The 25148-nt window shown below is 46.1% G+C and overlaps 1 protein-coding gene and 1 pseudogene across 8 annotated transcripts in view; one reads left to right on the forward strand and one right to left on the reverse strand.

Annotated features, from left to right (window-relative positions):
- Prkag2 (protein kinase AMP-activated non-catalytic subunit gamma 2) overlaps nt 1-25148 on the reverse strand; it is a 266876-nt gene that overhangs the window by 62470 nt on the left and 179258 nt on the right. The gene's annotated exons all lie outside the window — the stretch shown is intronic.
- On the forward strand, nt 22885-23311 carry LOC148121955 (small ribosomal subunit protein eS26 pseudogene; annotated as a pseudogene).

The raw sequence follows: 25148 nt of genomic DNA on the forward strand, positions 1-25148 counted from the left end.
CACAGTGAGACCTTATCTCAAGTAAACCTTGGACAAGTCTCCTGGGAATTACACTGAGTCAAATAAAAGCCATTTCTAAGGATAATATATTGTATTCATGTTATGCTCTGAAATGACAAAATTATAGACACTGTGTACAAATTAGTGGATGCTAGGGGTCAGAGGGCAGGGGTGCACAGAGGTGGCTGTGGCTTTTATAAAAGGTCAAACTGAGGGACCTTGATAGTGATGGGCCTGTTCTGAATCTTGCCTGTGTCAGTGTCCACATCTGGCTTCAGATGTCACACTGCCCTCCCTCCCCACGAGTCAAGCCAATTTTCCGAAAGAAAATACAATTGGGATTAAAAATGTATTTATTGGAAAAAACAGCTTTCCTACTTAATGCAGTGGTTTTCAGTGTATTCAGAGTCATGTAACCAAGTCTGAAACCTTTCCACCATCCCAAAGAGAAGCACTTTCTTATCTCCTGCTGACCGCTCCCCTCCACCCTGGGGCTAATCTCCTTTTGTCTCTATTGGTTTCTCCGCTAGGTGTTTCACACACACACACACACACACACACACACACACACACACACACACACACACGGGGTCATACATTATGGGGTCTTTTGTCACTGCTTTCTGAAACTGTTTTTCTTTTCCCTTTCTATCATTGAATAGTATTCCGCTGTGTGGATCTATCTCACATTTAGTCCATTCCTCAGCTGGTGAGCATTTAACTTAGGTGGTTCCCACCGCTTAGCTGTTAGGAACATTCATGTCCATACGTCTGTGTGGACATGCATTTTGGGGGGTTAAATACCCAAAAATGGAGTTGCTAGGTCATATTCTATTGGCAATATTGTGTTTAACATTTTGAGGGACTGCTGAATTGGGCTACACCATGGCTGTAGCACTTGCCAGCAGTATGTGAGGTTCCAGCCTCCAAAAGACACAGGGCAACTCCAGAGTGACAACAGTACCTAAGCCTACCATCAGCACAAAAGAACAAGTCTGGTGATGAATGTGTAAGTGCTGAACATTCTCAGACTTCAGATTTCGCTTGCTTGTTCTTGTGGTAGTGTTGGTATAGTTTTTAAAAATTCCTGACTGGTTCTTTTTTTTTTTTTAAAGATTATTTTTATTTTAAGTGCTTTGCCTTAAAATCTGTATGTGTACTATGAATGTACCCGGTGCCTGCAGGGGCCGGAAGAGGGCTCCAGATTTCCTGGAGTAGACTTAAGGAAGGTGTCAGCCACCATGTGTGTGCTGGGGACTGAACCAGGGTCCTCTGAAAGAGCAGTAAGGCCTCTTAACTGTTGAGCCATCTCTCCAGCCCCCGACCCCCTTACTGGTTCTTCTGGTTAGAAGCCCCATCGATGTCACCTGTCATCCTGATGAGCTGCTTCTTGGAAGACAGACACAGACAGGAAAGAGGCAGGGGCTGTGTTCCCTACAAAGTGGTCCTCACCTAATAGAGACTGGAAACTGCAGTAAGTTAGCTCCTGCTCCTGTTACTACCCTGACAGTGGATGCACAGCAGTAGCCTGAAAGGTAAGAATTTCTGTGTAATAAGTCGGTGAAGTCAAATTTATGGCCTTGGGTTTTTACTTGGCAAGGAAACATCTTTCTCAGACAGACAACTATAGACCAATGGGAAAAGACAGATGAAACACTGTTCCATCACACAGTCCTTTCCAAGAAGGCAACGGCTTTCAAAGCTCCTAGGCACCCACATGAATCTCTACAGGGTCCAAAGAAGGCCAATTCATGGGCAGAGATGATTTAAAGTTGGTGGTCCTCAGTTGCCCTTCTATGGCAATGTTTTCTTAAAGTTTCAGCAGACTTGTTGCCAGACTTAATTTTAGCTGCTCCAGACAGGCAGAGAAAGCCAGGGCAGGAAAGAGGGAGGGAAGGGCTCAGTACGGCCCGATCCAGGAAGAGGGATGTGTGCTCATGACACCATCCATTGCTGACTGTCAGGCCAGTTGGTTAGACAAACTCTGCACTCCGGGAACTGATGGCTCTTTTCTTTGCTAGGCATGGGATTTCCCTTGCTGGTCCTAGTCTGTGTGACCACAGGGGACCTTTCTACCTGTGTGCCTTTGGCCTCCGTAGCCAATCTGAGGCTCCAGGGCTCCAGTGGGGTAGAACAGTCTGCTCTGAGTTGGGCTTTACTAAAGGCATGCCTGCAAAAGATGAAGCCATTACAGATGTGGTGTCCTGGTTGGCGAAAAGTGCTGAATTATTAAGATTGACCTTACATAATTGCGCCTGGGGACTTATTTAGATAGAGTATTCTGAATAACTCTCGGAAGGAAAAGCTTCACCCTGGATGCAGAATCATAAAACGACTACCGAAAAAGCACCCCCTGATGCACCAAGGTTCTGTGAGATTGCTCTGCCTTAAAAAACAAAGAAACCTGAAATAGCTACTACAAAAAATAAATCGACCGTAAATACAGGAAAAGGAGCTCCTCAATAATTTAGTGCACGGAACCAAAGTCACGAATCATCTCCAGTTGTCTCTGAGCAACTCTGGCTGCCAGGGCATGCATCCTCTCTGGTGTCCAGGTGACACTCACTTCTCTCCCCCTCCTGCCTTCTTAAACAGCTGCCTCACACAGTGTGCCAGCCTGGGGCTAGCCTGGGCTGCCCCAGCTTCTGAAGCTGTGAATGCTGCCCAACACAAAATCCCAATCTTACTTAAAACAGTATGAGATACATTGTTCTAGTGTTGAGACAGGGGCTCTATATGTAGCCCTGGCTGGCCTGAACTTGATCTGTAGACCAGGCTGGCCTTGAACTCATAGAGATCTGCCTGCCTCTGTCTTCCTAATGCTGAGATTAAAGATGTGTGCCACCAAGCTTGGCTTTTTGTTTTTTGTTTTGTAACTCAGTGTCGAGGCTGGACAGTTCTGCTTATTCCTGGAGTAGGCCATGTGCTCAGGCAGGGCAGTAATGACAATATAGAGTTATTCTCTTTCCCCATGACTGGGATGGCCCCACTTATTCCTTTAAGAACTGCTTTTACCAGGGAGCCTCTTCTGAACCCCACTTTCCCTCCTGCCTTCCTGTGATGGTTTGAATGAGAATGTCCCCCACAGGCTCATGTTTGAATGGTTTGTCCTTGGTTAGTGGAGCTGTTTGGAAATTAGAGGAATGGCCTGCTGGAGTAGGTGTGACCTTATTGGAGGAGGTATGTCATTGGGGGTGGGCTTTGAGGTGTCAGAAGTCCACAGTAGTCCCAGTCTTTCTCTCTCTCTCTCTCTCTCTCTCTCTCTCTCTCTCTCTCTCTGCCTGCTGTCTGCAGATCAGGATGTAAAGCTAACTGTCAGCTATTGCTTCAGCACCATGCCTGTCTACTTCCTGCCCTGATGATTGCAGACTAGTTTTCTGAAATTGCAAGGAAGGCCCCAATTAAATGCTTTCTTCTAAAAGAGTTGCTTTGGCCATGGTGTCTCTTCACAGGATAGGACAGGAACTAAGACATTTCTCTTCTTCATACTTTGTCTGGTCGGTTGCTTCTTTCTGATAATTTTTTACTTTACCCATAACTGAATACTTTAATTTACATTGCAATATTTAAGAATTCTATATGAGGAGGGCATGGCTCAGCCGTTAAGGGCATTTTACTGCTCTTCTGGAGGATCCGAGTCTGATTCCCAGCACCCACATCGGTGGCACACAAATACCTGTAACTCCAGCTCCAGGGGCATCTGACACCTCTGGTCTCTGCAGCACCCACATGCACAGACCCACCCATGAACACCTAATTAACCATAATAAAAATAAGACTAAAAAATAACTCTACAGAGGCAGGCAGATCTCTGTGATTCTGTAGCCAGTTTGGTCTACATAGAGAGTTCCAGGACAGCCAGGGCTACATAGAAAGACTCTCTCTCTCTCTCTCTCTCTCTCTCTCTCTCTCTCTCTCTCTCTGAGATAGGGTTTCTCTGTAGTTTTGGAGCCTGTCCTGGAACTAGCTCTTATAGACCAGGCTGGCCTCAAACTCACAGTGATCCGCCTACCTCTGCCTCCTGAGTGCTAGGATTAAAGGCATGTGCCACCACCACCCGGCTGAAAAAAAAGAAAAAAAAAAGAAAGAATTCTATATGAAATTATTACATTTGCATATATAGTTTCTTAAATTCCAGATATATAAAAACCTAAAAGTTTTTCTCTTTATTGCATCTAAAAAATTACATTTTAATTGTATGTATGCGTGTAGGTAAACACACTTCTCTCCTGTAGGGTCTAGAGTAGGGACTTATTGCTTCTGCGTGTCTTCTAGGGCCTGTAAGCTCATTGCAGAGGAAGGGTGGCTCATGTCTGCAAGGCCCGTGTCTGACACATATAAGCGAGCTGTTCCTTGTTAGTCAATCAATGAAGACTCAGCATGTAAGGTTGGCTTGTGGAACCATGGATGGATCGAGAGGTTATTTAGTTCCATTTGCTCAAGCTTCCCTTGAGAATGATGAACCATTTAGGAATGATGAGAATTGCTTTCCCTTGACTGACAAGAAATAATGACAGCAAATGCTTTTTGCCCATAGATCCCCTCCAACTGGAGGCGGTGGGAGGAGCTGCCCAGCTTCGTTCCTTCCCCCACACAGAGACTTTAGGTCCCATTACGTGTAAATAATTGGTTGCCGGAAGAGGTGAAGACAACACACTTAACTCTAACTGTGATGCCTTTGGACTGGTAAACTTGGGGGAAAGGTTTTGTTCATTTTGGTACTTTTCAAAAGTCAAATGCTATCAAAGTCATTTCCTCTCTACCCTTAATTTACATGTCCTCCAAAGAGAATTGATTTTGCAGTGTCTCAGGAGAGACTGGTAACCAATACCCACAGTTAGAGTCAACTGAAAGCCCACTCCTGGGAAATGTGGTAACACAAGAGGTGGAGAAAATGGGTTCATCTGGATTCTCTGGGCTGAAGTGCCTTCTAACTTCCCAAAACGAAGACACCGCTAAGATTATGAAGATGGTCATTTATTCTGAACGCTTATCTTGATATTTGCTATGGGACAGGAAGGAAACACAGTGCTTGATAATAAGATACCTGTTTTTTGAACACATGCAGGCGTCATTAGAAATTGGCAGAAAAGACCTGAATTGTGCCCCTCCCTACCCCACAGGGCCAGCAGGCACAGCTTGTTACGCTTCAGATCGGATTCTGAGAAGCCCATTAGTCAAAGTCTAGAACACTGTTTATCTCTTTCTTTCAAAAACAAGTCTCAACTTGTAGACCAAGTTGGCCTTGAACTTAGAGATCCACGTGTTTCTGCCTCTGGGCTGCTAGGATGAAAGGCGTGACTAAATGCCCGCATCTTACTAGATGGCAGGCCTTAGAGACAACTTTGTGAATGACAGTGTATTGGTCGCCAGTTACCTTTTCGATTCTGAGTCCATCAAAATGTCACTTTGAAGTGTTGCGGCTCTAAAACAACAGGCGGAATACCACATCTTCACAGAGCCCATCTTCCTACTGCCTTCGACTCTTTGCCCAACAACTGACCTGCTTGTCAACATCTTCCAGAACAGATTTTTGTTAATATTTAACCCTTTCTAATCCCATCATTTGTGGAAGCTCTAACCATAAATTGGCGAAAGGTTATAAAATTGAACGGGGCGGGGGGGCTATTTCCCCATTTGTTCTACTTTGTTCCACACGAAGTGATTCAAGGCAAGTGTACTACTTACTACCCGAACTGAAAAGAGAGCCCTCCACAGCCCAGGGACGCCTGCCATCTTTACAGCCTGGCGTGTTTAAGGGTGGTGGCTTTGCTGTGGTGCAGAGAGGAAGGTGTCCCATAGTGACAACTTGTGGGAGCTTGTTTTCCCCTTCCAGCATGTGGGTTCTGGGGATGGAAGGTCACCAGGCTTGGCAGGAAGTCATCTTGACCACTCAGATCTTTAACTTTGGGTTTTTTTTTTTTTTTAAAATCCATATTGTAGTTTCAACATATTTCCTTAATTGCATATATTTATACATGTATTTATTTAGAGACAGGGTCTCAGGTAGCCCAGACTGGACTCAAACTTGTGAGGTAGCAAGGATGACCGAGAACCTCTGAGCCTTCTGCTGTCGCCTCCCAGGTGCTAGGATTACAGGTGTGTTTCATCTCACCTGCCTTGCACAGGGGACTGAACCCTAGTGACACTGTCTCACGTGTTTACTGGCCATTCACACATCTTTAGTGAAGTGAGTCTATGCTTGCCCAAACTTTGATTCGATTTTTCTGCTCTTACTGACTAACTGAGCTATTAGTGCGGCCGACAGGCTGTGACATGCACCCAGGAACCCAGCTTCCCTTCCTGGGATTCAGAAGTCTGTGTGCTCTCCCTTTCTGGAGCGCAGGCTGTATCTGTCTACATCTTGCTTCTAACTAAGAGACCATGGCAAAGAGGACAGGGCATTGCCCACACGAGGAAGAGCTGTCTCTAAGATGTGGCCCCTGTCTTTCCAGTCCTTCCTCTCTCTTTCTGGTGTTGAGTGAGGGTTAGGTTAGGCTACCATGTTGGAAGGGCCCACGTGGCAGGAACTAAGGCTCCCCATACGGCATCCTGCAGCAAACTGACCTGTGCCACCAACCACAGGAACTTGGGGATGGATTCTCTCTCACGTGAGTCTCCTCCAGATGACAGCTAGTGCCGGCTGACTTCCTGGGGCCACTTTGTGAGAGCCCCTGAGGCAGAGGTCACTGTTGAACTATCCTTGGAGCATGGCCCACAGAAACCATGAGTGATAAACATGTAGTTCCAGCCACTGTTTAAGTTTGTGGCCTGTGTGTACGTATGTTTGTGTGTGTGGAGGTCAGATGTCAACAGTGGAAGTCTTCCTCCTTAGTTTCTGATAAATGACCTTTCATTAGGACCCTTTGGCCAGACCAGCTCTCCAGTAAGCTCCAGGGAACCCCCTGTCTGTTTCACTAGCTAGAATTATAGTCACGTGCCTCTATGTCCAGCTTTCTATGCGAATGCTGGGAATTGAATTCAGGTCCTCAGGCATGTGTAGCAAACATTTTACCAACTGAGCTATCACCCCCCCCCACCCCTGGGCACCATGGTGTGCAGAATCCCCCTGTAGTCTCAGCCCCTGGAGAATTTGAGGAAAGAGAACTATTCAAGTCTGGGAGTCTGAGGCCACCTGAGCAGCAGGAGCTACCCCATCTTCAACAACAACAACAACAACAACAACAACAACAACAACAACAACAACAAAGGAGCTAGAGAGATGGCTCAGTGGTTAAGAGCACTGGCTGCTCTTCCAGAGGTCCTGAGTTCAATTCCCAGCAACCACATGGTGGCTCACCACCATCTGTAATGGGGTCTGGTGCCCTCTTCTGGCATGCGGCCATACATGGAGGCAGAATGTTGTATACATAATAAATAAATAAACCTTTGAAAAAACAACAACAACAAAAACATAAACTTTAAACTTACATGGAGGATTACCCCCCCCCCCCCGCGCGCACACACACACACACACACACACACACACACACACAGAGAGAGAGAGAGAGAGAGAGAGAGAGAGAGAGAGAGAGAGAGAGAGAGAGGCTGCTATGCTATGCTCCCATCGTGTTGTCTGGTCCATGATGAACTAAAGCCAGACACCATTAGCCTTTCCTTTTTCTAAGCTGTCTCTCCCAGGCTGACACTGCCCCTATGATTTGTGTTTCTGTGTCTTTGCTTTCTCCCTCTCAGGCTGTGAAGATTTACTTTAACACCCTTCTAGGAGCTTTTGCTGCTTTCAGTCCAGTTGCATGTCATCACATGAGTCTCCCCCATGGGAATGAAAGTTCTGGGAGGAGAAGCCTGTTTTCCTGGCACAGCATTGCCAGGGCTCTAGCATCTTCCAGGTAGCAGGGGTCCCACACCTACTGGCTAGAGTAATCTGGGAAGAAAAACTTCAATGGAGAAAATGCCTCCAACAGATGGCCTGTAGGCAAATCTATAGGGCATTTTCTTAATTAAATATGGGAGGGCCCTGCCCACTGGGGTCACCGAAGAAGGACGTTTCTTTCTTGGTGGACTGATACTGTTTCCTTGTTTCCATTTATGGTAGTTACTTTTGTCAGCTTAAGAGAATCTAGAATCGCCCAGGAGCAAATCTTTGGGCATGTCTGTGAGGATGTTTCTAGATTGGATAAACAAAGATGGGATAGCCACCCCAAATGCAGCAGCACAATACCGAGGGCTGAGAACTCCAAGCTGAATTCTAAGGAGAAAGAGTGCGGACATTCATTGATTGCCCCTTGAGGGCAAATGAAATGTGACCTCCCCTTCCTGCCATTCTGACTTTCCATCACAATGGGCGGCACCCTCCGACTGTGAGCCAAGAGAAACCCTTCCTGTGAGCCAAGAGAAACCTTTCCACCCTCAAGCTGCCTGGCCAGGCCTTTGTCACAGCAGCAAGGAAAGAAATGGATGTGCTTGGGTTTCCCCTCCTTTCCTGGGCTCCCCTTTCGATGGGGCTTCTTTGTGTGTTGTTATATCTAGTGCTCCGGTTTGCAAAGGATAAGAAAGAGGAGACTGCCTGTAATGCAAATTACATGCAGCGATTTGGCCATAGGTCAGGAGCCTCCTTCCTCTTGGCCAGGTGCTGTTTGCCTTCATATATTTGGATCAGAGACCTGGCCACTCCACCAGAGAGCTGGGTACTCTGAGTTACACACAGTGCCCATTCTGAAAGCTTAGGATACTCTCTGAACACAAAGGGGCAAGGTTTCCTGACCCTGGCCTTGGACTTATGTGTCCCTGGCCCTGCCTTCTAGAAATCTTACCTTTGACTTTTCTATTCATCTTTGTGACCTGTTTTGATTCAGTTTCTTGTGACACATGATGATACTTGGTTGCTGGACAGTTTATTCTCCCATCGAGGTGATCGACTACCTTTATCTAAAATCAGTTGATGGGGGTGTGTGTGTGTGTGTGTGTGTGTGTGTGTGTGTGTGTGTGAGAGAGAGAGAGATCTATTTCTGAGCACTTTGCTTCGTTCACTCATCTGAATCTATGCTTTTATCACAACCACCTCGTCTGAAAACTGTGGCTCTAGGTTACACCTTGGATTTAAGTATCAAGGACCTTTCCAATTCTCCCTTTCACCTCTCCTTTCCCTCCTCTCCTCTTCTTCTTCTATGCCTCTTCTCTTTAAAAAAGTTTAATTTTTTAGTTCATATGTACGGATGTTTTGCCTGTATGCACCATATGTCTAGGCACTGTATACATACAGTGCCCATGGAAGAGAGTATTGGACCCCGCTGGAACTGTAATTACAATTGTGAGCTACCATGTAGGTGTTGGGACTTAATTTTAGGTCCTTTGTGAGAGTAACAAGTGCTCTCACTTAACTGCTGAGCCCTCTCTCTTGCCCTCTTTCCTTCTCCCTCTCTTTCTTCTTTTTCTTATCTTTTCCTCTTTCTCTCTCTCTCTCCCATTCTCTCTGCCTGCCTGCCTGCCTGCCTTCCTGCCTGCCTTCCTTCCTTCCTTCCTTCCTTCCTTCCTTCCTTCCTTCCTTTCTTCCTTCCTTCCTTCCTTTCTTCCTTCCTTTTTCTGAGAAGGTCTTGCTATGTAGCCCAGGCTGGCCTCATGCTCGTGATTCTCTTGCCTGTCTCCCAAGCACTGGAATTACAGATACACTGTTCCTCCTTTGAAAAGTGTTTGCTTTATGGAGCCTTTGAGTTTTTCTACATGAGAATCTCATCACTCAGCGCTTTCCGCCTTTAAGTCTTTAGCTTATAGTTTCTTGATAACTGAAAAAAATTTAAATCCTATGTATATATACATATTTATTCAGATTAGAACATGGCATGGTATTATTCATACACATATACAAAGTATAGTATATATGTATTATATTAGCCCACGTAATACAGAATACAAAAAATGTTTTCCTATTTTAAATTTAGCTGCTTGTGCTAATTAGCACAGATTACTGTACAAAGGTGGTGGGCACACGGTACTAGCTGTTTCCCCTCTGGATGCACACTGCTCTGTGGCAGAGGATTCTGTTGCTGCCTGCCTGGCATCCATTACTCTTCTTGTTGTGGAATATTTTCTTAAGATGTGTTACATTCATTCATGCTTTGAGATATTTGCTTAATGATGCAAAGATATATTGCATTTTTTTTTATGTTGCTCTGTGAAGCTGTGTTACTTTGCCTGTCTAAAACACCTGATTGGTCTAATAAAGAGCTTAAATGGCCAATAGACAGGCAGGAGAGAGAAATAGGCAAGACTTCTAGGCAGAAAGAATAAATAGGGAAGAAAGAGAGAAGAGGGAGGAGCAAGAGAAGTAGAAGGAGAGGAGGACCATGGACCATAACCAACCAAGAGTAAGAAAAGCCCAGAGGCCAAAGATAGACGGGATAAGTTAAGAAAAGCTGGCTAGAAATAAGCCGAGCTAAGGCCAGGCATTCATAAGTAAGAATAAGTTTCTGTGTATTTATTTGGAAGCTGGGTGGTGGGCCCCCAAAGAGTAAAAACAAACAAATAAATAAGCAAACAAAAACCCAACAACACTACTTCCCTTTCAGAATGTTAGGGTTCCCATCCTTTCTACATATGAGTAACCCTGGCTACAGTCTCTCTGGAGCTGCCCAGAGCTATAAGGGAGAGAGTTAAAGGGAAGTCAGCTCCACATTAAGTGTGCAGTCTCTCTCCATCATCTCTTGTCACAGGAAGGCATGCAGCTGAGAGGTACTGAGGGCCAGGTGCCTTCAAAAGAAGCCAGAGCTAAGGGAGGACTTGGGTCCAGGAGGGTGTCGCTGAGAAATAGGGACCTTATCCTTGGAGCCTGTTGGAGGCGAGTTCTGTCGCCCTACAGATCAAAACTATGCTGGGTGATACTAGACGCTGTGTCAGAGACAAATTACACTTTCAGGAAGTCAGGGACAGTGGTGGAGATAATATTGGAAGTCTGGGTTAGGTGGAGGTGGCGCATACCTTTAATCCCAGCACTTGGAAGGCAGAGCCAGGCGGATCTCTGTGAGTCCAAGGCCTGCCTGGTCTACAAGAGCTAGTTCCAGGACAAAAAGAAAGAAAATCTGGAAGTCAGAGATCCTCATATGCTGAACTAAACATCACCAAGAAGTTGACAGAAAAGAAGTTCCACCCACAGAGAGGGTGCAGATGCTGAAGAACTTTCTGGAATGGGGCTTCCTTCACAGTTGTATTGAGGTCACTCTAAAGATTTTATTTATTTACTTATTTGTTTGTTTGTTTGTTTGTTTGGTGTGTGTCATGCATGCAAGCAGACAACTTGTAGGAGTCAATTCTGCCTTCGCCATGTGGGTTCTGGGGTGTGAACTCAAGTCATCGTGGAGGCAGGAGCCTCTGCTGCTGAGCTGTATTGCTGGCCCTGGGTGGACTCTAAAGGGAGTGAAAAGGAGGGGATGCTTCAGATCTGGCTGTGGCAGACAGAAAACGTGCAGACCACAGGCAGGCAGCCAGGGGCCCAGCCAGGAGTATTCTCTGAGACTCTGTGCGAAGGTTCAGATCAGGACCTGCGTGTGCATACAATAAATACACAGAAGAAATGGAAGAAATGGAAGCGTGCCTGACTCCACTAAGGCCTCCTTGACTTTAATAGGAACACGAGAAACAATGCAGTGAGAAATCAAAGCCTGGGTTTTGAACTATAAAGTGTGACTCCTCACGGACGGTGCAAGCCACTTACAGGGCCAATCACCATAAAACAATAGTGTATTTACTTTCAGCACAGGAGGACGGGAAGAGCGATTTGCTTTGCTGATGACTTAGGGTAAAACTTGCACGGAGGAGGATCTTGACTTTAACACACACACACACACACACACACACACACGTTTATGAATGGCAGGATGACTTTTTCTCTTACTTATTTCTCCTTTTGTTCACTGATGTGTGCTAATGAAGGAAACGGAGCATCTATGTTGTGGTCTCCTGGTTCCACAGAATGTTATGTACACACAGGATGCAAGTTATAGTGCTGTTAAAATTGTTGCACAGTGTGTTCTTTCTTTCTCCACGATAAATAGTGGCCTCTGCATTAGAGAGCATCATGAGGCCTAGGGGAAAGAATAATTTAAACTTGCTCATTCTTTCGTCAGCAAATAACCAAGGCTGCTACTTGTTTGCCATGGTGGAGGTGATTCTTTATTTTTATTTTTTTTTTTAAAGGCAGGATCTCATGTAGCTCAGGCAAGCTTACAACTCTGTAGCTAGAGGGAGATGACTTTGAACTCCTGATCTTCTTGCCTCTGCCTCCCAAATACTGTTGTTACAAGAGTGGGCCACCATGTTTTTAGCGGCATCTGCTGGGTTATAATTCTACATACCCATGGGGTCGGGGGAAACCCATGTGTGTACGTGTGCACACATATGTACATAGGAGTGGCAAAGAATATTGTTAGGCAGCTGCATTTGACTAGAAAATGGCTCTACGGTACAGGAGTATCCAGCCACTATAGCTAGAAGAGCTGCGGTCATGTCTTCACATCTGGAATGGATGGTTGTGGAACTTTCTGGCCAAGAGGAAGAAGCAGATGGCACTGCACTGTCCCCAGTAATCTGAAGGCAACGCCTTGTGCTACAGTAGACCGATGCACTGCAGGGCTAGAGGAGTGGAGCCTGGGGTCTACTGCAAAGGGGCTGTGGTGCCACGAGATGGAGACTGGACCAGCGATAGCCAGACCAGCGATAGCCAGCCACTTCCTACACAAGTGCTGTCATCAACTAGACCGCCACTTCCAGCAACATCAGGCAAGTGGACTCTAAGAGAAAGTACCACTCTGATCTGCACAGGGCCAACCGCAGGGTCAGCGCTATCCCCGCAGCCTGTGGCAATGAAGATGGAATGGACCTGTGCCCCTGAGGGTACTGAGCCCCATGCCTCAGAAACAAGAAAGTGGTCACTTGGCTTTTTCAGCCCTGGGTGTGGGGAGTTTAGGGGGATTGTGTGTTGTGGGGAGTACCCATTGGGTGGTTAGTTTATATTAAAAAAGTAGTGCTTATGGTTAGTTAAAAAAAGATATGTAATGGCTATTCATAGATTGATGAACTCCCATAACTTCTAGGTAAAAATAAAATATTAACTATTTTCAGAAGAGTATTAGAAAAGTGTTAAAATGAACTTCTGAAATGTTACTGCCCAGAGATAGTAAAATAGTGTATTAAAATTCTTGATAGAGTTTTGATGAAGGAGTCTATGAAACTTTAAATCAGCATTTAACTTTTAAAATAAAGCGAAGACATTTTAGACAAAAACAAAAAAAGAAAGAAAGAGAGAAGAAAATGGTGAGTCTGTCATTTCTGCTGAGAAGAGGGTGGCTGCCAGACCTGTACCCTCCAGGGAATGTTTATGTCTTAAGTGTGGACCATGGCAAGAGAAAGGGTTAGGGCCACAAGTCCTCTCAAAATTAGTCTTTTTGTGTTCCCTTCATCCCTCTGTACCCTGAAGATTTGTAGGTGACAGACACCTTACCCTGTGTTTTGTCTAATGTTGGTTGTTAGCTTCACATATCTGGGAAGAGGGAAACTTAACAAAGAACTGCCTCCATCAGATTGGCCAGTGGCCATGTCTGTAGGGCATTTTCTTAATTGCTAATTGCTAAAAGAGGGTTCAGTCCACAGTGCCCTCCTTAGGCAGGTGGGCCTGGGCGGTGTAAGGAAGGCAGCTGAATGCTTCTCTGTGCTCTCTGCTTCTGCAGGCTCCCGCCTGGCCTTCTCTTGATGATGGGCTGTAACCTGTAAGCCCTCCATTGCTTTTGGTTGGTGTTTTTATCACAGAAACAGAGAAGCAAACTAGAACACAGCAGTCGTACGCACCTACAAATTGTGTGAGGAGATGTGAAAGCAGGGTCAGAGCTCCTGCCCATCTCTGACATACCTGCAGGGAGCACAAGGGTGCCAACTTTCTATGGTGACACTCGGGACCGGTGGTGATTAGCAGTAATGTCATCTTGGCCATCGAGAATCACTCAAGAGAAAGGCCTCTAGGCATACCTATGGGGAATGGGCTTGATTGTGCTAATTGGGATGGCAAGACTTGCTCACTGTGGCTGGCACCATTCCCTGGGCAGAGGATGCTGGGCTACATGAAATGGAGCAAGTAAGCTGAGACAAGGAAGTGTTCAGAACCCCTACGGATTGTGGACATCCAGCTGCTTCAGGGTCCTGCTACCCTGACTTCTCCACCATGGTGGACTGCAGCTTGAATTGTGAGCTGACACTAAACTCCTAAGTTGCTTTTACCACAGCAACAAGAACAAAACAAGAACAGAAGTTGGTATCAGGAGTGGAGCCATTGCTGTGGCGAACTTGATTCCCCACCACCACCATTGGAATTGTTTCATGGCTGGAATGTGGAAAAGTTTTGAAAGTACAGCATGCTGGAAGTTGAGCTTAAAGGGGCATTCTAGTGAGAACTTGGGAAGATAAGAATGTTGAGAGAAACACGGGCTGGCCGTTGAGGCCCAGCTCAGGAGTTCCAGAGGGGGAATGGAGACTCAACCGGGATTTGCAATAGGAGCCATTTCTACGATATCTTAGCCAAGAATCTGGATTCATTCTATTTGTGTCCTGAGAACATGAGAGAAGATGAATTTAAGAAGGATGGCTAATTTGTTTGGCAGAGGAAATTTCGGTCAGGAGAACACTGAGGTTGGTGCCAAGAAAGAGGATGTAATGGTTAAAGAGATCAGTTCCACTGAAGAGAAACCGCCTGTGCAGCTCTGGGATGGTACAAAAGGTATCCAGAGGGCAAAAACACCACCCTTAAACACTATGTCTTGTGAGGATCCAGTTGGACTTACAGGACGAAAGCCCAGGCCGAGGGGCTCATGGAAAATTCATTAGTACGATTAAGATTCCAAACTCAAAGAACCCTGAGCCTGGTCTTCTTCTGAGGCTGGTCCAGGGTGTCATGAATCACTGGACAGTGTGAAATAAGCCAGGCATAGAATGACAAACCCTGCAAAATCCCACTTCTGTGTGGACTCTTAGAAAGTGCAACCCTCAGAAACAGTGTAGGAGAGTGGTTACCACACACTGAATGTGGGGCTGTAGGGTATATGACTTGTACCACAGAAGAAATAACTCTGGGGACCCATTCTCCTACATGGCGGCTATAGGTAAGAATAATATACAGTGTGAAACTTCTGGAAAGGATTTAATGTTCTCACCATGAAGTGATAATAAGAGCTTATATATGTGTTAATTAGGGGAATTCAATCATCCTACAATGCAGACAGAGATTATACTGTATCTCATAAAGTGTATACAATCAATTGTCAATTTAAAATAATGAAAATCCCAGAAGCAAAACTTCCATTTGTCAAGAAGACTGTCCACGTTTATCAAACAAGGCTACTTCTCCCAGTGCCTGTCTGTGTGGAGCTGGGTTTTCTTCACATGTATCAACCACAACAGCATATGAAAACGGGCTTCAGAGGCAGACCTGAAAAGCCCACTGAGCTCTCTTAACCAGACACCTCAGAGTTTAATTAAAAAGCACAAGGACACGCCACTCTGAGATGGCTCAGCGGGTAAAGGTACTGCTGCCAAGTCTGAGTTTGGTTCCACCTGATGGAAGCAGAGACTGGTTCCTCCACCTTGTGCTCCATTCCACATGCGCACTGCAGCACACCTGTACACACCTGCACCCCACAGCACATGTACACACCTGCACACTGCAGCACATGTACACACCTGCGCCCCGCAGTACACCTGTACACACCTGCACACCGCAGCACACCTGTACACACCTGTATCCTACAGCATACCTGTACACACTTGCATCCCGCAGCACATGTACACACCTGCGCCCCGCAGTACACCTGTACACACCTGCACACCACAGTACACCTGTACACACCTGCACCCCACAGCACATGTACACACCTGCACACCGCAGCATACCTGTACACCTGCACCCCACAGCACATGTACACACTTGCACACTGCAGCACACCTGTACACACCTGCACCCCACACCACATGTACACACCTGCACCCCGCAGCACGCCTGTACACACCTGCACCCCGCAGCAACCTGTACACACCTGCACGCTCATTGTTTTGTAAAAGACAATTTATCTTTCATAAAAAGACATTCATGATGTGTGTGATGGGTTTATCTTGGTTTTAAGTGGATTTAATGGCTTTACATTAACGTACGCAGGCATTTCTTCCCATCTCGTCGAGACTGCTCTGACTATGAGCTGCGAAAGCTCTAGTCATAGCACAGAGCCCAGCCCCGCTACCTCTTCCACAGGCCGAGCTCTGCTCCCTGTCCCGCACCATTAGTCTTCCTCAGCGGGAAAAAATGGCTATGAAACTTAACTGTTCAAAAAGAAGCCAATTTTTTTGCTCCTAAGCACTTTTAAATATACATTTAAATGTGAGAGACATTTAAAGCTATCCTAAGGCCAATGGACAGAACTTGAATCAGTTTCACCTCAAAAAACAGGATAAAAGTGCTCTTCTAAAGGAAGTTCTAGATCGTTATTGGGGTGTACATGATAAACTATTCCACCCACTGTCAGGACAGCCCTGTAGGACCTCGGCCCACCAGGATCCTCGTTACAGCTTGTGAGGTGTGACAGATGGGCTGGCAGAAGAGGTATGGCAATTCTTTCTACATTTTTAAAAATAGGACTTGTTTCATTCTTATTTATGCATGGAGGTGTCCATGGAGGCCAGAAGAGAATGTTGAATCCCCTGCAGCTGGAGTTACAGACAGCTATGAGCCACTATGTTGGTGCTAAAAACCAAACCTGGGTCTTCCACAAGAATAGCCAGTGCCTTGAAATGGTAAAAATTTTAAAAGATATTTATTTTATGTGTCTGAGTGCTTGCCTTCAGGAATGTACATGTAAAAAGAGAAGAGAATCCTATTTGATAGATACCTTCCTTATGATGATGCTTTACCTGCTTAAATTTATTATTATTATTATTATATTCTTTCTTTCTCTCCCCTCCCCCTCCCAAGGTTTCTCTGTGTAGCCCTGGCTGTTCTATTGAGTAGGCTAGTTTCGAACTCAGAGAACCGACTGCTTCTGCCTCCCAAGTGCTGGGATTAAAGGGGTAAAAACTATTATTTTCTCACTATTAATTCTAAACACTATTTTGTTTTTGAAATGAGAACTTATTGGTGTTTTATAAATACTGGGGTTTCCTCATCTGTTTTTGGATAAACAAGCAGATCCTTCTGAAATAATCGCAGCGTGGTCGGCAGTGAAAACAGATGACGCCAACCAGAGACAAAGGTGGGGGTGCACATGTGTGAGTGCAGGTGGAGGTGCCCACGTGTTCTTGTGCAGGTGGAAGTGTGTGTGATTGCAGATGGAGGTCTACATTTGTGCAGGTGGAGGTGCACATGTGTGATTGCAGGTGGAGGTGCACATGTGTGAGTGCAGGTGGAGGTATACATGTGTCCTTGTGCAGGTGGAAGTGTGTGTGATTGCAGATGGGTGTATATATGTGTGCAGGTGGAGATGCACATGTGTCCATGTGCAGGTGGAGGTATACATGTATGCTTGTGCAGGTGGAAGTGTGTGTGATTACAGATGGAGGTATACATTTGTGCAGGTGGATGTGCACAAGTGTGCGTGTGCATATGGAGGTCAGGGGACAACCTGAGTGTCATCCTCAGAAACGCTACCCATCTTTTTTGAAGGGTCTCTCCTGGGCCTGGAGCTCACCAATTAGTCTAGACCACCCATCTGGCGAGCCTACGCAGGAATTCTTGTGTCTGATGCTGGGAAGATAAACACATGCTATCAAACACAGTTTATTTTGAGCCCAGACTCAGGTCCCCACACCTGCACAGCAAATGCTTTATCAGCAGAGCTGCCGTCCCACCCCTGGCTCCTTGGCTGACCTTTATCTTTGTCTTTGAGCTCCACTTTCCAGGCAACGTGCTCCACTTTATCATCTACTTTGATAGCATCCTGTTCCTGTTTCACGGAGGTGCTACCTTGAGCTACTTCCTTCACTATTTTCTGTTGCTTTTCCCCCCTGTCTGCTGAGAACCTGGGGATTCTCCTTAAACACCTGTTCTCCTTAGCTTTGTTTAATGGGGTGTCCTAGAGAGAAGGTTGGGGCTCTCTAGGATGTGAACTGTTGATGGGTAGGTTTCACTCTAGTGTAATAAAGCAGCAGGGCAACAAATTCAGAACCTGCAGCTCCATCCTCTAAAGGGAAACAATTCCCCACACTCCTGTTTGCATCACGGGGATTGAGAGCAAGCACAATAGGGACCATTTGGGGGACAAAGAAGAGGGCACAGGGGCTTATGGGGTGCTCTGTAGTCCACATATGGTTTTTAATCTTTTATTTTATAGCTAAGTCTATCTTACTTACTTTGCTAGTATTTTTAAATTGTCCTGTGATAATTTTATATATTACAGGGCATATGCGCCATTTCCTCTTTTGTGCGTGGTGCTAGGGAGTGAGCCCAGGGCCTCATGCATGCAATAACCTAACCCTTAATCTTTGCTCTGGGAAGCTATCTTTCTGCATAGGCATTAAGGAAGCAAACTGACCCTCCCATGACATCAAGTACCTGGGTTTATTAACTGTCCTGCAGACTCAAGCCCGAGGGGTAACTGCTGCCTTCAAGCCTGAGTCCCTACGCTCCCCTTCCCACAGAGTGCGCTTTACAGGAAGGATGAACGGAGAGGCGCCTGTCAAAGTAAGCCTCTAGTTGCAGCTGTCAGTCCTCACGGAGGCAAGGCACCATGGCCAGGATCACAGACACTGCCGAGAGAAGCCACCACAACTGTCTAACTGGGGATGTTTATCCAAGGTCTCTGCCGATACATTTTGTTGTCTTGGGCTTAACCACTCTGCAATTCTAGTCTGTTTCAAAACTCTCCCAAAGAGAATGCAACTTGCAATTGAAGTTTTGGGTGGTATCACTTCCGTAGTCCTTGGTGCAGAGAAGTCTGGTATCGGATCCTCACCTCCCCACAAAAAAATCCCAATCAAATACGAGATTTTCTGGAGGAGGAGCCAGTATTGGGAAGTGAATGTAGGGCCCTGGCAATGCTAATCAAGTGCCCTCTCACTGAGTTATATTCCTAGCTCTAGTTTTATTTAAAAACGTATGAAGTCTATTTTGAGACAGGCTCTCCTCGGGTTGCTCAGAGTGGCCATGACTTACTCTGCCGCACGAGCACAAGCAGGCCTTGGCCTTGAACTGACGCCTGGTTTCTGTCTCCCAGTGGCCGGAATTATGAGCCTATGCCCCTCGGTCTGGCTATAAGGTGTTCTCGAAAGGCTTTCCTATCCCAGACAATTTGCCTCTGCTCTCTTTTGCCCCCCTCACTGCTGTCAGCTCCTCAGCGCTCCCCCAGATTGTGAGCTTGTAAGCACGGGGTGCTGCACGGGGAAGCCCAACGGGCTCTGGCGCTGTGGGGGCAGCTGGGACAGTGAAGAACACAGGGACATTCCACAAAGCCCTTGGAGTTCTGGAGGTGCCAGATCACAGGTTTCAAGCAGATCTGTCACCCAGAGTCAAAGACAAAGGGGTTCACTTGGGTTATCCCTCTGCAGCGTGGTGGGACAGATAGTTGGGCCTTATCACCTTTTCCCTAACTCTTCCTGTTCTCAGTCTGACAGGGGAGAAAGGACCAGACAGGACGCTGCAGTCAGATAACAGAGGAGGAGACGAGTCAGAGGAACTTGGCACGTGTTGTGGCCAAGTTTGGTTTTGAAAATGTGAAGCTCCCAAGTTAAACCCGAGGAGAGCGAGCTGCCCACGCCACAGGTATTACTCTGGCACCCTGTGAACGTGTGATTATATTCTTACTTTGCTAGCCATGCGTTATTTCCTTGGCGTTTTTCTGAAGAGAACTGTAATTTTATACCTTTAAAGGGACAAGTAGAAACAGTAAGACTCTGAGGACAAGTTTGGTATACGTTGTCATCCTCCACCCCACTAACCCAGATTGCATCTTAGGCCAGACCATTCTGAACAGACTCAATACACATGCTACAATATCGCCACTTTGTTGGGGATACAGAAATAGATGTTATGGTCAAACTCACTTTTATCTATTTGACATGTCCGATAATGAACTGCATTTTAAACTGGAAATTGTGTGATAACTGAAAACTAAGTCTGATTTTTTTAAAGCCTGAAATGTTAGTAGGACAAAATAAAGCTTATTGCTGTTAAGATTTGTGCTGGTTTGAAAGTCAAAAAAAAAAAAAAATGGTTTGGGCTGTTTAGTTTGTCAACTCGATATAAACCTAGATATATATGGGAAGGTAAGAATCTCAACTGAGGAACTGCCTACATCAGACTGGCCTGTAGGTAAGTCTGTAGGGAATTTTATTGATTAATGATTGATGGGGAAGGGCCCAGATCATGGCTGGCAATGTCACTCCTGGTCAAGGTGGTCCTGGGGTGTATAAGAAAGCAACCTGAGCAATCTATGAAGAGTGACAGTGAGCATCCTTCCTCCATGGCCTCCACATCAGCTCTTCCTCAGGTCTTGCCCTGACTCCCCTTCATGATAGAACGTGAGCTGTGAGCTGAAATAAACCCTTTTCTCCTGAGCTGTTTTTGGTCATGGAGGTTAGCACAGCAACAGAAACCTAATTAGGGAAAGATAAAAAAAAACCCCCACAAAACAAGACAAAAAATCCTTACAGGACTAGAGAGGTAGTGTAGCAATTAAGAATACTTGCTGCTCTTCCAGAGGACCTGGGTTTAGCTCCCAACACCTACATGGTGGCTCACAACTATCTACCACAGCTCCAGGGGATCCCATGCCCTCTTATGATCTGCATGGGTACCAGGAATGCAAGTGATGCACAAACATACATGCAAGCCAATATTCATCTACATAAAAAGGTATTTTAAAAAAGATTAAATGTCTAAAACTCCTTTCTTATTATCATGTTGTATACATGTGAGTGCAGGCACATGCGTGCCATTGTGTGCTTGTGCAGGTCAGAGAACAACTTTCGGCAGGTAGTTTTCTCTTCCCACGATGTAGACTCCAGGGATTAAGTTGAAGCTGTCAGGCTTGAATGGCAAGCACCTTTACTCATTGAGTCAAGTCTCATTGACCCTGCTCTAAGATTCTAAAATGAATAAACATATCATTGTTTATTATATCCATAGAGAGATATAGATGTGGAACCCAATGTGTCACCAAAGACTGATAGAGGATGGCAATGCAGAACAGGCTTCCTGGAGCTGGGGAGATGGCTCAGTGGTTACGAGCACTTGCTGCTCTTGCAGATGGCCCCTAACATCCACAGAGAGGCTCACAGTCACCTATAACTACAGTTCCAAGGGATCCGACACCTGGCCTTTGAGAGCACTGCAAGCATGCAGTTCACAGACATGCAAACACCAACACACATAAACTAAAACTTAAGCTTAATCCCAAGATATATTTAGCTAAGCACAAGTCTTTGAAGGATAGTTATACTTGGGTGGCACGAACAGAGTAGAAATTCTCAATGCTATTTCCTGATTTAGGAATGACACATGATTGACTGTACTGCCTGCAGCTTAACTCAAGTAACAACATGGAACCCAAAAGGGCCAAAGTTACCTCTTAAGAGGGCACTTACCCCACCCCCACATCCTACAGCTAATCTTAGTGCCCTAGAGATTTTCCTCAGTCGAAAGGAGCAGCTGGAATGTATATAAAAACGCATGGAATAAACCATGCTGAGGAGAAGGTGACTTGAGGCTGCATTTCTTTGTCTCCCCTGAGCCCCAGTCACACGCAGCCTTGGCTGCAGTGGTGCGGCAGATCCATCTGCACCCTGCACCGATGGGCTGCATGCCAGGCACAGTACTCGGGCGCGCTAAGTCTGACAAAAATAGAAGAATGTGAGCTTCCAGTCAGATCCCCACCACTCGCTGCTCATCAAACTGGGTCAGATTCTGTTTTTCTGAAGTTTGATTCTTTACCTGTCAGAGTAGAAATAATAATACTTCCTTTGCAGGCCTGAGATTAAAAGTAATTAATTAAAGAGGCTAGGTAGGCCTGGCTCCGAGCAGCACGGACAAGTGGGCTTGAACGGACAGCTCTTATTCCATATCTTGAAACCATGCAAGAGGGACCAGCTGCAGTCACCTGTGATGAGCTGGGCTGTCTTTTGCTTTAAGAAATAAAATGTGCAGAACATTTTAAATTTACTTATAAAGAAAGAAGGAACAACATCATAGTCAAAGAACTGTGGAAAAATTATGCCTCAGATCCCAGAGCAGTCAAGAGCGGTCCTGTGCATCCTCCAAGCCCACTGAAGACTATTTTGAGAAAGAACATGAAATTTCATATATCATTCGCCATCAAAATTATCAGATGGCTTTCAGCATTCATGGCATGAAATATGATTGTCCTCGCCATGTGCGTGAGGAATACAGGTGGAGATGGCTCTGGACCAACCGACAGATACATCTGGTTATTTGCGGAGTAGACGGCTGAGGGGACAGATGGCATGATCTGATGGCTGCCTGTTGATAACATAAATCTAAATTGGAAATGAGACACAGTATCTTCTAATTCCCGGCTGATGACAATCCGAGTCATCAGAATGTAAGATGATAAGATGGAAAGAAATGAAAAGGGACTAGAATGGACCAGCACACGGGTCCTGATACCACCCTGACCCTCACTAGAGCCTGTGGCCCTCTTAACCTGTAGGACTGCTGCAGAGTCTGCTGCCTTCTTCCACCTTTACTAGTGATGCTGCTGGGTTTGGAGCAATCAACCCTGATCTAATGAGCCTGTTAAGATCTGACTTTTTCTCCCAGCACTTGGGAAGCAGAGGCAGGCAGATCTCAGTGAGTGCCGAGGTCAGCCTGGTCTACAAAGCGAGTTCTGGGACAGACAAGGCTACACTGAGAAACCCTGTCTCAAAAAAAACCAAAACAAGCTCTTTCGGGACTTGGCTCCAAGATGACCAAAAAAAGGAGAAACAACGGCCGTGCCAAAAAGGGCCGCGGCCATGTGCAGCCAATTCGCCGCACTAACTGCGCCCGCTGCGTGCCTAAGGACAAGGCCATTAAGAAGTTCGTCATTCGGAACATCGTAGAGGCCGCCGCCATCAGGGACATATCCAAAGCAAGTGTCTTTGACGCTTATGTGCTCCCCAAACTCTATGTCAAGCTGCGTTACTGCGTGAGCTGTGCTATTCATAGCAAGGTAGTCAGGAATCGCTCTCGGGAAGCTCGGAAGGACCGAACGCCCCCACCACGAGTTAGACCTGCTGGTGCTGCCCCACGACCTCCACCAAAGCCCATGTAACGTGGCTTCATAAAGATAGAAGAGAACACCTTGGAAAAATAAAATGGAACTTATGCATTAAAAAAAAACAAAACAAACAGATCTGACCTTTTCTAACGAACTCAATAAAATATCAATCTTTTTTTTTTTTAACAAAGTTTCATATATCCCAGGCTGACTTTGAACTCCATATATAGCTAAGAATGACCTCAACTCTTGTTTTGTTTTGAGTCAGGGTCTTGCTATGCAGCTTTGGCTGTCCTGAAACTCACACTATGTAGACGGGGTTGTCCTGGAACTCACAGAGATGCCTCTACCTCTGCCTCCCAAAAGCTGGGATTAAAGGCGTGGGCCACCATTTCTAGCATGATCTTGAACTTTCGATCCTCCTGCCTCTACCCCGAGTGCAAGGATTACAGATGCAAGCGATCAAACTCAGTTTCTGCGGTGTTGGGCTCAGACACAGGGCTGTGTGCATGCCAGGTCAGCCCTCTACCACCTGAGCCCCCAAACATGTATGTGTAAATGCAATTTCATCTTCTGACATTGATCTAGGTGGTGAGTTAAAGAGGTGGTTAGAGACGGCTGCTGGGTGAGGGTACTTGTACAAGGTCGGTGACCTGGGTACCATCCCTAGAACCCACATAAAGATGAAAGGAGAGAGCCGTCCCCTACCTCCACACATACGCTGTGGTATATGTACCCTCCCAAATAATAAATACAAATGAAAATAAAAAACATTCTCGCCACCTACATTTGTGTTTCACGTAGACAAAGATTGCCCCCCGCCCCACAACACATTCCTGTTTTACTGCCGTTTCTAGCTCTTGCTACTATCTCAGAAACACTGAAAATGGACTTTGCCTCATTCAGTGGACTCCATAGCCTGAATACTCCCTCCCTTTCAAGTCCCGTCAACGAGCTACCTGCTGACTCTGCACTCGGAGGCTGAGTTCCTAGACACACAAGTGCTGAAAGCCCTTTCTGTTTGCCTTTCTCTCAGAGGAGAGCAATGGCTAAGTATCTATGCTGGAGCTTTCCTCTCCCATCACACAGATGTCCTCACCCAGGGGTCTGTGCCTGGTCACGTCAGCTGCCTGAGGACCTAACACATGGTTGAGTGGTCCGTGCTTCACACTTGGTGGGAAACAGCCCTTTTCTCCAGTTGCCCATTTGGAAGGTTGAATAGGCAGGTGGCTGGTGTGCAAACAGCCACATCTACAGCCGTGTGCCCAGGCGGTCGGAAGGACGGTATTCTCAGCTGCTCAGATCAAGCTGTATGAGGCTGATACTGTGCTTACTTCTGGCGTGCTAGGCACAGCCTCCTCGGGGTATGCCACAGCTGTGCTCAAGCACATCCAACACAATTAGCAGAAAGTTATTTCTATAGCTCATGCCTCCGTCCTCAACAGACAGCTATGCTAATACTCTATCCCAGTTGAGGATTGTGAAATGCTGGCAGTGCCCTGAGCCAGTCTGGCTTGTTCCTTCCAAATCTCACCCTGGAGCTTGTGAGGTCTTAAAAGGGTGGAGACTTAATCCAATTTAGCATTTACTAGGGGGGCCTGGATTAGACAATCAGGGGTGGAAAACCCTGATTAAATCTTGGTGGCTTTACATGAGAGAAGGACTAAGGGCCAGGGATCTAGCGTGGTTGGGAGAGTGCTCGCCTAGCATGCACGAAGCCCTGGTTTGGAGACCAGACATGGCGTGGGTTTTATGTCCAGCACTGCAGAAAACAAGGTGTGGTGGAACGCTTCTGGAATCCCAGTATTTGGGTGGTGGAGGCAGGGCATCAGGGCCACTCTTGGCTACAAAGCCATTTTGACATTAATTTGGGAAAATGAGATGCTGTAGGAGAAGGGAGAAAGAAGATGAGAGAGGTAGGGGGAGGAACGGGGAGGAAGAGGCTCCAGAGAG

Source organism: Myodes glareolus, chromosome 6, assembly GCF_982192425.1.
Source record: "Myodes glareolus chromosome 6, mMyoGla1.1, whole genome shotgun sequence".
NCBI lineage: Eukaryota > Metazoa > Chordata > Mammalia > Rodentia > Cricetidae > Myodes > Myodes glareolus.